Consider the following 12,904-nt stretch of genomic DNA (forward strand, 5'->3'; position numbering starts at 1 on the left):
TAGTAGAATTAAGTACCTAGCATAATATTAACAATGAAAGTTATATAAGCCATTAAGAACTAAATATGAACCATATCTACTAATTACACCACTACAAATAAAAAGATAGAAAAGGGCAAAAAAAAAAAAAAAAAAAAAAAAAAAGAGAGAGGAGAGAGAGAGGATGGGTGCCACAGAAAAAAAAAAAAAAGTAAAAAAAAAAAAAAACCGCTCCACGTGGGCTCTCCGCGCCGGCTCGCGTCCGTGCTGGCTCGCGCCCGCGCCTGCCTGCGCCCGCTTGCGCCTGCGCCCACGCCCACGCCCGCGCCCACCCACGCGTAGACTAATTTGCTGAAAGTGCATAATAAAGAACCCTAGGCAGGAGACTTAGGAAAAAAAAAATAGAAGACCAAGAAGAACCATAGACAAAAGTTAGATATTGTTTTTTGTAATATAGAGCAATTTTAAAACTGAACATCATTATACAAATACTAAAAAATAGTATTTAATATGACCTTTTTTTGCTGCTTTTCATTTTATAGGAAATTCAACAGCAAAATTATAAGGAATAAATCTAAAAAAAGCCTTCTTCCTAAGATAGATATCATTTTTTTTTTTGGTTGGCCACAACATATCGAAAAGTGCGGGACAAAATCTTACCTAAAATCTATTTTATGTGTTCGAATAACGATATCAATGCATAAATTTGTTCTTTATTAGGAAAAATAATATCTAACTTAGATAGTCTTTGACAGTATTAAAGAGAAATCATACATATTTTTAGACAAAACTTTTAATGTATTCTATCATAACATAAATGGGATACATATGTATGAAAAGCATATATGTTGGGCATAACGCAAACAATAACAAAGAAAGAAACCAAATTACTTAGTAGAAACACTACATTGCCAATTTTTTTAAAAAATTTATATTACGATATTTTTAAGATCGAACTCTCACCCGGGATAAATTAAAAAAAGATTAATAATATCTTATAATCCGATTCACATTTCTGGTCTTTTACATATAGAATTTGTACATATCTAACATTTTTCTCTAGAAGGGTAAAAATTACATATAGGATTTTTACATATCTAAAATTTCAAGAAGATTACTAACCTTTTGTAATAATTGTTTTTTTTTAAATACATTATTATTGCTGTCAGATGATGCTCCGATGTAAAATAGAATCTAGAGAGAACTAATGTATATTTTACTCTAAGAAGGCTAAAAATTACAAATAGATACAACACTTCCTTATCAATAGCATCAAATATTTCGCACTATCACTTTTTTCATTTATTTCCACCCTCAGATAATGTTATTCAAGCAATCACCTACTAAGTTCTAGGTGTCCACCATCATTCCAACCACACATTTTTTCGTACAAAGGGAAAAAATTTAGTGCCTAGTCGACGACGTTGTTCCTCTGATAAAAAGTCCAAATCTTGTTACCTTTTAATCTGAAAGGCCCTTTTTTAGACAAATATGATTCTACCATATACTCCATCACAATAGAGAAATACGCACATAAATTACACTATTTATGCTCTCAAAAAAAATAGCAAAAAGAGTTCACATACCTTCTAAAACAGATGCAGCACAAATCCTTAAAGGTTCTAAAGGTTGAGCTGGAAAATAAAAAATATATAGATATAATTAAAAAAAGGCCCCTCTGCAAGCACAGAAATTAAACTATTTATGCTCTTAAAAAATAAATAGCAAGAAGAGTTCACATACCTTCTAAAACAGATGCAGCACAAACCCTTCAAAGTTCTAAAGATTGAGCTGAAAAATTAAAAAAAAATATATAGATATAATTAAAAAAAGGCCCCTCTGCAAATTAAATAGTCAATAACGGTATTGATTTGTAAGATAACTAATTGTACCCACCAAAGGTGAAATCCAATGTTTTCAATAGAAAAAATACCTGACGTTTGTTTGTAAACAACTCAAGTCTTGTTGATATCAGAAGCTTAAGTATCGGGGGAACGACAGCTGAGCTACAAATATCAAAGCTAAATAAATTAATAATTGGGTCAGATTTTAATTTTGATAAATAAAAGGGCCATATATGAAGAATTGAACATAAACAGGAAATCATATAAATTTTTTTTAGAAAAATAAAGAGGAGAATTGCACGTACATTAAAAAACAGGCGCAGCATTAACCCTCTAAGCCACCAAAGTCTTAGCTAGAAAACAAAAATATATATATAATTTAGAAAAACTTCACATCAATGTACCATCTAATTCTCCTATCGTTGAGTAACAACATCTAACAAAACTCTCGGCAGAAGTACTGAGCTCTGCCTTGATTCTCTATCAAGTTTTAAACTGCTGCAATTTTCATGCCACAAAAGCAAAAATTCACCACAGCAAATAACTAAAAATAGAATAAAAAAGAAATATTGGACTCAGATTAAATCTTCTACCAAGCTTCAGATTAAACGCCTACCAAGCTTGAAACCGCTCCAATTTCGAAACCACAAAAAACACACAAAAGACAAAATAGTTAGTAAACTTAATTGTTTCAAACCTTCGTCATACCATAAAACAAATGGTCAGCGGCGGCATCTTATCGCAACAAAAATTAGGCCACCCCAAACAAACAAATAAAACAGGAAAAAAGCATTTGATCAAAAACAGCAAATAACTAAAAAGGCAATAAGAAAAAAATTGGGGGCTCAGATTTAATCATATACCAAGTTTGAAGCTGCTCCAATTTCGGCATCGCAAAGAATACAGGAAAAACAAAATAGCTAGTACCGCAAATGCCAAAACAAATGATCAATGGAAGCATCCTATGACAACGGGGAAAAAATCATCATACTCCAAACAAACAAATAAAACATCAAAAAAATCATTTAATTTAAAGCAAAAAAATAATTACGCTCTAAATTATTACTGCAAACAACCAATCAAAAAGGGCAAATAACTAAAAAGACAATAAGCAAAAATATACTCGGCGCAGATTTAATCACCTACAAAGCTTCAAATAGCTCCAATTTGGGCATCACAAAGAATACAGCAAAAACAAAATCGCCAATAACCGCAAATGTTTCAAACCTTCGCCATAAATAAATTGTACCAGCCGGTTGGCCATCAACGGGAGTTTCCTACTGCAGAAGTAGCAGAATCATCACAGCCCAAACAAAGAAAGAAAACATGAAAAAAAGTATCTATAGCAAGCTTTGAACGATGAATCCTGAACAGATTTCGAGGCATTTCCGCATTCGAAAGGGAGTTGTTTACCTACTCCCTTCATTTGTCTGATCACCAAAACCTCTCATTGCCATAAACTCAAAAGCAAGAGAAGCAAAAACTATGGCAATGCCAACATAATAACCAAAACCAGTCATAGTAAATCGAATTCAGCATTAATTGCATTGGAGGAAAGGCACAAGAAATAAGAATAAGAGGTAGAAGCAGCCGCACCAGTTGTTTGGAGAAACCTGTAAGGTAATAAAGACAAAATGAACCCAAGAAACACACTATGTACCTTATGAATTGTGAACCCGGAGCAGATTTGCAAAACTCTCTGATTTGCAAAACTCTTTGCATTTCTACACCAAATAGGTAGGTAACATAAATCACATCAAACAGTTCTTGCATGCAGGAAACCATCGAACCTTTCTACAAATTAAAAAACGGTAACTTGATAATGCCTATCAAAAATTACCCAGCAGTAGTATTTTGCGCAAATAATAGAACAAACCCAAATGAAAAAAGCCTGATCCTAAAAAAAAAACCACCATTCTGTAATCACAAGCAGGGGAAATAGAATTAATCCCAAAAAAGTTTCAAATCAGACCCTCACTTCTAGAAAAAGAAAGCAGCAACAAATTCCTCGCATGCTGCAAGCAATTTGTTGCATCCTGGTACTAGACAGATACAGTAAAAGCACGATTCGCTGCTCAATTCACTGAAGGCATTATTAATCAGCAATTCCGACCTATCTTAATCTAGCATAGCTTTACAACAGCAAAGCAAAATTCAGAAATGAAAAAGTTTAATAAAGTAAACGATAAGAACCATAGACAAAAGATAAAAGTAAATCACTAAGCTGGGTCTATTAAGTATAGAAATGCATTCAATCCACCTGAATAGAGCCAAACATATATATTGCAACAAAATAATAAAGAGAATATGCCCGAAATTAGAAGAAGTTATCAAAAAAAGGAGGAAATAATCCGCCGAAGAATTCATTGTACACATTGGCTGCCAAACGGCAGTCCAATTTGCAAACAAATCGTAAGTCATAAGTCACGATTGGATCTACATTCGAAAATGGGAGAGAGAGTTTTTTTGTGATCTAGGTACACAGTCTGATGTTCATCATTTGATTTAAAATATCACATGTTATGTAATACTTATTAATTAGTATTACAGAATCAGACTGAAGCTCCCACAAAGAAGACAATGTAAGTTTGTGTGGTTTTGGACCATATCATGACTTGCTTTTTATTTTTTTAGCCTAACAAAAAAAATGCATCAAGAAAGTTTGAGATCAATTATTCACAGATCCTCATCAAATGGATAATGAATAACTCAATTTGTTTCTGCTGCTGACAGAATCCAAAAAGTCTCCCTCCCTTCTTTTGCATCTTAGCAGCAAAGAGAGAGTACAGCAGAAGAATAGCATGGCCTGTAGAGAGAGCAGAGAAGCTTAGCTCTCGACCATCTCTCAGACGCAGCAGCAGCAGGACCGGAACTGGCTGCAGCGCTAGATACTCACGCAGCAGCAGCAGCCCGACACCGCCGCAGTAGTCGCCTTCGTCGAATATGTTGCAGCAGGCAAATCTTATGTAATTACCGACGACTTATGCGAAAAGACCGTCAAGAGAGACCTTGCAGCAAGTGGCGGCCACAACTCGACATGCAATCTGGTCCAATTTAGGATTTAGGGTTTAGTTATGCCCAAAAACTTTCCAAGTACCGTCGAAAAGCCAAACACATGCAGCAGTAACCAATGGGGTAAAAAAACGTTCATTTTTTCTATAATATAAATAAACGATAAGCTCAGATAATTTTGTCTAAAGAAACAGCCATCATCTTTCTGCCCCTCGCAAAAAAAAAAAGAAGAGAAAATAATACACCACCGAATTGTTTNTGTACTTTGCTCTGATATCAGGATAGAACTTTCTTGATTTACTTCCTATCGACTTGTTGCTTGTAGACGCCTTATATACTGCAGGTGTATGGCGGGTCTGTGCACGTACCGGATATGCTTCCGCTGGTACCCGGGCGTGACAAAAAGACTGTCAAGATAGACCTCGCAGCAAGTGGCGGCCACAACTCGACATGCAATCTGGTCCGATTTAGGATTTAGGGTTTAGTTATGCCCAAAAACTTTCCAAGTACCGTCAAAAAGCCAAACACATGCAACAGTAACCAATAGGGTAAAAAAAACTTTCATTTTTTTTATAATATAAATAAAGGCTAAATTACAGAAAACCCCCCTGTAATAACCCGCTTTTTCACTTTCCCCCCTGACATTTAAAAACCTACACTTTGCCCCCTTGTAAAATGAAAAATGTGCACTTCACCCCTACCGTTAGGGTTCCGTTAGGGGTTCTGTTAAAAAATATTTTTTTATACCGAAAATACCCCTCTGCCTCTTCTCTGATGCTTCGCTCCCTCCGGCTCGCCGCTTCGCCGCCTCGCCGCCTCGCCGTCCTCCACTGCTTCGCCCTCGCCCACAACTGCTTCGTCCTCCTCCGCCGCCTCGCCTTCGCCCTCGTTGTCCCTGCCTACCTCTCCATCAACACCCATCTTAGTATCTTCCCTACTGTCACCGAAATCGATGGGCGACGACGGTGTAGGAGGAGAAGGGGAGCAGGTGGAGAAGAAATTGGAGAGGAATCGTGGCCGATGGAATTGGAAATAGCGGCGGATCGAAGGGGCGGCTGAGGAAGCTCAGGAAGAAGACAACAATGGCGAGGGGCAAAATTGTCATTTTACACACCGTAACCCCCCTGTGAACATTTTTCATTTTACAAGGGGGCAAAGTGTAGGTTTTTAAATGTCAGGGGGGGAAAGTGAAAAAGCGGGTTATTACAGGGGGTTTTTCTGTAATTTAGCCATAAATAAACGATAAGCTCAGATAATTTCGTCTAAAGAAGCAGCCATCATCTTTCTGCCCTTCACAAAAAAAAAAAAAAGAGAAAATAATATACCACCGAATTGTTTGTATGCAATGGTTGCCCAACGGCCATCCATTTTGTAATGCACCAACGAATTGCTTGCATCCAATAGTTGCCGAAGGGCCATCCAATCTGCAATGTCATTCTAGCACCCGATCATCCTATTTCGAAAACTAAAAATGCGAGGAGGAAAAGGAAGCCATCCATTTGAAGGATGCCATATTTTTTTTTCATCACTGCTTATCATATAAAACCGAAAAAATTACAGGCAAACCAGCTAGGAAATTATAAATTTAAGAAGTGTCTAAGTACACAATACATGCATCATCGATTTTGCAAGGATCCGACAGCGAATGTAATGAAGGCCAAAAAAAATTTGCCAAGTTCATTTTCGAAGATTGCTAAATGGATGCTATTATTTAGCTCTAATTTTATACTCCAACTCCTTGCTGGCAGAAAAGGATAAGAATGATAGCCGATCAAATTTGAATTGATCTAGCAATATTAATCTTAAATTCCGACCTATCTTAATATAGCATAGTTTTTCAACAGATAAGCAAAATTTCGAAATAAGAAGACCTTAGACAGGACAATTAGGAAAAAACAATGGAAAACCGAGAAGAACCATGGACAAAAAATGGAGTAAATCACTAAGCTGGGTGTATTAAGCATCTATGTTCGAAGACTGCTCAATGAATATAACAAAGGTGAAAAAAATTTCCCAAGTTAAGAACTAATCAGAGCTACACTTTGAGTCTCGCGAATCCAACCAAGAGAAAAACTTACACAATACATGCATCATCAATTTTGCAAGGATCCGACAATGAATGTAACGAAGGACAATAAAATTTCCAGACTTCATTTTCAAAGACCACTATTTATGCTTCGTTTTCTGTAGTAATTAACGTGATATTTACTTTCTAAGACCTTACATAGGAGGCTTAGGGGAAAACAATGGAAAACTGCAAAGAACCATAGACAACAAATGGAGTCAATCAATAAGATGGGTGTATTAAGCATAGAAATGCATCCAATCCACCTAAACAGAGCCAAACATACATATAGCAACAAAACAATAAAGAGAATATGCCGAGGAATTCTTTGTACACATTGCATGCCAAAGAGCGGCCCAATTTGCAAACAAATCGTAATACAAAAATTTAAGTTTGTTTTTAATTTTTTTGGAAAATTACAGAAAAACCAGTTGGGAAATTAGAAATTTAAGAAGTGTCTATATATACAGTACACAATTTTGCAAGGATCCGACAATGAAAGTAACGAAGGCCAATAAAATTTCCCAAGTTAATTTTCAAAGGCTGCTAAATGGATGCTTCAATTACATACAAATGTAATTTTTAAGATGTCGTACAGAATTCATGAACAATGAACAAAATTCACAAAAATAACCATAATAAAATTGCTGCTCAATCTACCAAAGACATTGTTAACCTTCAATTCCGACGTATCTTAATCTAGCATAGCTTTACAACAGATAAGCAAAATTCACAAATGAGAAAGTTTAATAAAATAAACAATAAGTTCGGATAATTTTTCCTATAAAAGCATGCACTATATCATGCCACAATATGCAGCGAAGAAGTTTAAGCCCAAAAAATTGGCGAAAAAAAAACTATCACTCTTTGTAATGAAAAACACACGCAGCCACCATATTTTTTTTATAATATAAATAAACGATAAGCTCAGTTAATTTTGTCTAAAGAAGCAGCCACCATCTTCCCCCCCCCTCACACCACCGATGTGAGACCCCAGATAGTCCTATATATGAGATATAATAGGGCTAAACTCTTAACCCGGCTTAAGCATTTTGGGTGGTGGCAAGGCCCAAGAGGTTAAGAGAGTTAAGCGTGCTAGGACGGGAGTAGTCCTAGGATGGGTGACCCCCTGGAAAGTCGGGGCGTCACACGGAAGTGTGAGATGAGTCTCGGCTGAGCTAGGGTCTGGATGACGGGCTAGCGAGATGAGTCTCTCATCGCCTGGTATTTGTGAGTCTGAGCCTGACGAGGACGTCAGGGCTTAAAGGAGGGGAGATTGTGAGACCCCAGATAGTCCTATATATGAGATATAATAGGGCTAAACTCTTAACCCGGCTTAAGCATTTTGGGTGGTGGCAAGGCCCAAGAGGTTAAGAGAGTTAAGCGTGTTAGGATGGGAGTAGTTCTAGGATGGGTGACCCCCTGGGAAGCTGGGGCGTCACAGACGGTATCAGAGCCAATTACCAGCCGGAAGTGTGAGATGAGTCTCGGCTGAGCTAGGGTCTGGATGACGGGCTAGCGAGATGAGTCTCTCATCGCCTGGTATTTGTGAGTCTGAGCCTGACGAGGACGTCAGGGCTTAAAGGAGGGGAGATTGTGAGACCCCAGATAGTCCTATATATGAGATATAATAGGGCTAAACTCTTAACCCGGCTTAAGCATTTTGGATGGTGGCAATGCCCAAGAGGTTAAGAGAGTTAAGCGTGCTAGGACGGGAGTAGTCCTAGGATGGGTGACCCCCTGGGAAGTTGGGGCGTCACAACCGAATTGTTTGTACGCAATGGTTGCCCAACGGCCATCAAATTTGCAATGCACCAACGAATTGCTTGCATGCAATAGTTGCTGAAGGACCATTCAATTTGCAAAGTCATCCCAGCACTCGATCATCGTTTTTGGAAAACTAAAAATGTGAGGAGGAAAAGGAAGCCATCCATTTGAAGGAAGTAATTTTTTTTTTTCACTGCTTATCGTATAAAACAGGAGCAAAAATCGTAAGCTTATATACAACATAAAATCGAATCTACCTGAACTGAGCCAAACATACATATAGCAACAAAACAATAAAAGAGAATACGCCGAGGAATTCTTTGTACACATTGGCTGCCAAAGAGCGGCCCAATTTGCAAACAAATCGTAACACTAAAATTTAAGTTTGTTTTTATTTTTTTTGGAAAACTACAGGAAAACCAATTGAGAAATCAGAAATTTAAGAAGTGTCTAAGCACACAGTACATGATTTTGTAAGCATCCGACAATGAAAATAACGAAGGCCAATAAAATTTCCCAAGTTAATTTCAAAGGCTGCTAAATAGATGCTTCGATTACATACAAATGTAATTTTTAAGATGTCGTACAAAATTCACAAATACCTAACAAAATTCACAAAAATATCCATAACCGATAGTCACAACCAAAGGGCAATTAATAGGGAAAGGAACAAATAATAATAACAAAATAGTAAGAAACTACACATACCTTTGAAAAGAAATGTAGTGTATTTTTCTCAAGTAAGCAAGCCAGCCTACGACGAAGAACGCTATAAAACTGAAAGGAACTGTAAACAAAAGGAAAAAAATATTAAACATCATCTGCAAATTCCCAAATAGAAATAAATAACTTCAAGTATCATAAATTAAGCATATAAAGTAATACAATCACCGCCGCCTGCATGAAAGAGTACACAATCACCGGCCCGACCAACCGGAACCCGGCCCCTCCTCACCAAGTCCTTGCTTATTGCTTCCGATTTCGGAGTCGTAAAGGGGATACTTCTTGGGTGCTTGAATTTGCTAACCATAGGCTTGTGATTTACATGGCCCCATATGTAGCCACTGAATGATCCAAATTCCCTAGCAACCTATGTAAGGAAATAATTTGGTGAAAAAAAAAAAATATAGAAAAGCTACATTCTAATGTGTATTTGCACATGTAAGTAGAATACTTGCATTTTGAATGCACTTTGCATTGTCCACAATGCATCTCCAGTTCTCCACACGACCACCCTTACGGAAACGAAGAAGATGCTGAAAATGCTGCAGCCAAAAATGCTCCAAGTTCAAAGATATCCAAACTGGCATATAGTATATAGATCCTTTTATATATACATAACAACAAATAGCCAGGCAGAGGCAAATTTAATTTCACAGGGTATATAGAACTTTATATATATATATACACTGAGGAATAACTATGATACAAAATGACAAAGACAACCCTGCACCTGTACATAACAGGAAAAGGACCAAAAGAAGCCAATGTAAGTCAAGACACATTACATCAATACATCGATATATTTCAAGATATCAACGCAAGAATATAAATCGCAAACTATAACAAAACCCAAAACTTTTCCCAACAAAATCTGGATAAGAAATAAATAAGGACAATTACAATAGGATAAATCAGATTTTTCAACATAAAACACAGTAACTAATTGCATGCGAACGATTTATACATTTTCTAGTACTTTACAACATCATGTTTTAATAGGTAGGCTCTGAAATGAAAAATAAAATTTAACAAATAATGAAAATTTCAAGCCCACGAAAACGAACAAAAATTAAAGTAAAAAGAGAATAAGAAATATATAAGGCTAAGATTTAACCAGCAATTAACGCTGAAAATGCTCCCATATTTCCACACCTTCACCCTTACAAAACTGAACAATAGTAACACTAACTGATGCCAAAACTGTACCCAATAGAAATAGAGAAATCCTATGGCAGCGAAAATTTTAGCAGAAAATAAATACAGACCCTAGAAAGAGAAAAATAATTAACCTGAGGCAAAGAAACAGAACCCGAAGCAAAGAAAATCTGAGGACTTTCGATGCACAATAGAGAGCAACACCAGGACAATCAACCTGAGAACTGACAATTTTCAAACTGAAAATCAGCTTATCCACAAGCCGCAACCTGCAGCATCACCAGAGCAAAACGTCAACACCCACATGCATCACCACTAAGAGCAAAAGGTGAAAATTGTTAGATCAATATCCCTCAAAAAAGAGAAACCATAACAATCACAAAACAGAAAGTACGAATCTCAATATTTAAAATTTGGATTATTTGCAAANGTGCTAACATTCTCTAGGTCTGTTACTTTTCATTTAAGAGTTGGAGATGTTAAATGTCCACAAATGTAGTTAGCATCAAAAACCCTTTCTCTATTAGCATTGTAATCAGTCTCTGGTTGTTTTCCGCATATTGTCTTCTATGTAGTAACTTGATAACAAATTCCTATGCAGAACAAAAATTAGAGAAAAAAATATACAGGCTCAGATTTGCTACGCAATGAAGGCTAAAAATGGTCCGACTCCAACATGCAGGAAAAGAACGCAGGCGAAAAAATAAGCAGTCATCACATATAGTTCTAATTCATATTTAAAGAAACAGCACCGACCAGAGTTCTAATCTATATTTCAAATAAATAGCGCCAACTGGTTACCTACATTATAGGCCATTCAAAGGTTGCACACTACTCATATTTACCAAGCAATGAAGGCTAAAAATGATCCAACTTCAACACGTAGGAATAAGTTTAGAACAAAAAAAAACAATTTTCCAAAAAAAAAAAGGGCAGAAAAATGCAAAAAAAGAATCAAGAGAGTCTCACATGACGGAGTGGAACCTGAGAGCATCCAAGAATAGAAGATTATGCAGCTCAGAAACTTGCACTGATAAATACCCCAATCCACCATCACAAGAATGGAAGGGAAAACAAAAGCGCCTCTGGACATCTAGCGGCAACAGGGACGGAGGATGGTAGGGCTCCAACAGCAACAGAAGGGAGAGGTGGCCGCAAGCTCGGGGAGAGGGAGAGGGAGTGAGAGGAAAGCCCGAAACCGCAGTTAGAGAAAGCCCAAACCGCAGGCGAGGAGCGAGACCCACAACCTCTGCCCAAGTTGAAGAAGAAACCAAACATCTGGAAGAAGAAAAGAGAAACAACATAGTGGGGCAGCATCAGAGGAGAATGAGAGAGAGTGCAGAAGAAAGGGGACTCCCACCTTGATATAGTGATCAGCATCAGTGAAGAAGGGCCGAAATCAAAGAGGCGAAAGCGCACTCCCACCTTGATATGGTGATCGCCTCTTCCGAGTGGGTGTCGCCTCAATTGATCTGAATCATTCCTCCCTCATCCTTCGCCTCAAGCTAGATCCCTCTAGGGTTTCTTCTACCTTCACCTCGAGCTCTTCATCCGATCGGAGCTTAGAAGAGCATTTAGGGTTTGGGTAGTTGTGGAAATTTTGGAAGGAGGAAGGAGATTTTGGTGCCCTTTTGCCGGGCGGTGGTGAAGAAGGCAAAGATAAAGGGGGCTGACAGGAGAAGAAAAGAGGAATGGTATGAGGAAGAGGACAGAGGGAAGGAGGACAGAGGGAATTTTGGTTTAAAATTGATGGGCGGGCGGGTGCGAGCTCACGCAGGAGGTTAAAATTGATGGGCGGTTAAATAAAAAAAATTTTGGTTTAAAATTTAAATTTAAATTTAAAATTTAAAATTTTATTTTTTGTACTACCTTATTGTGAGAATCAAATAATTCCATCAACTGCCGAACAGCATAACATCAAACCAAGTCGATAATAGAATGCTGGCATTTAATACTTTTGATGAGCTTCATGATATTGACAAAGAAATTGTAGAATGCGGGCCTTTAATACTGTTGATGAGCTTCATGATATTGACAAAGAAATTGTTCGGCAGTTGATGGAATTATTTGATTCTCACCCACAAATTTAAATTAAGCCAAATAAGCGACATTCAAAACAAAAATTTTAAATTTAAATTTTATTTATTTTTTTGTATGCGGTCCACGGCGGATCGCGCCCCTGCACCCCGCGCCCATTCCTGCTCGCCCGTGCCACCCGCACACGCACCCGCTCGCCCGCCGGCGCCCGTGCACAAATTTAAATTAAATTTATTTTAATTTTAAATTTTTTTTTTGTATGTGGCCCAAAACATTCGGGTCCGCATCCGCGCCGGCTCGCGCCCCTGCGCCCGTATCCACT

General features: G+C 37.5%; 1 long non-coding RNA gene across 18 annotated transcripts; it reads right to left on the reverse strand.

Moving 5' to 3' along the window:
• On the reverse strand, nt 1-9,756 carry LOC109710791. 18 transcript variants are annotated; one of them, XR_002216437.1, is made up of 10 exons: nt 9,559-9,756; nt 9,376-9,454; nt 6,164-6,259; nt 3,484-4,867; nt 3,051-3,103; nt 2,129-2,785; nt 1,913-1,985; nt 1,723-1,770; nt 1,566-1,613; nt 1-365 (listed from the first exon to the last, which is right to left on the reverse strand). It is a non-coding gene; the product is annotated as an uncharacterized LOC109710791 (long non-coding RNA). The 18 variants fall into 18 exon arrangements; XR_002216432.1 differs by having other exon boundaries at nt 2,129-3,103; nt 3,484-3,547; XR_002216438.1 differs by lacking the exon at nt 3,051-3,103.

This window comes from Ananas comosus, linkage group 5 (genome assembly GCF_001540865.1).
Source record: "Ananas comosus cultivar F153 linkage group 5, ASM154086v1, whole genome shotgun sequence".
In the NCBI taxonomy this organism is placed as follows: Eukaryota; Viridiplantae; Streptophyta; class Magnoliopsida; order Poales; family Bromeliaceae; genus Ananas; species Ananas comosus.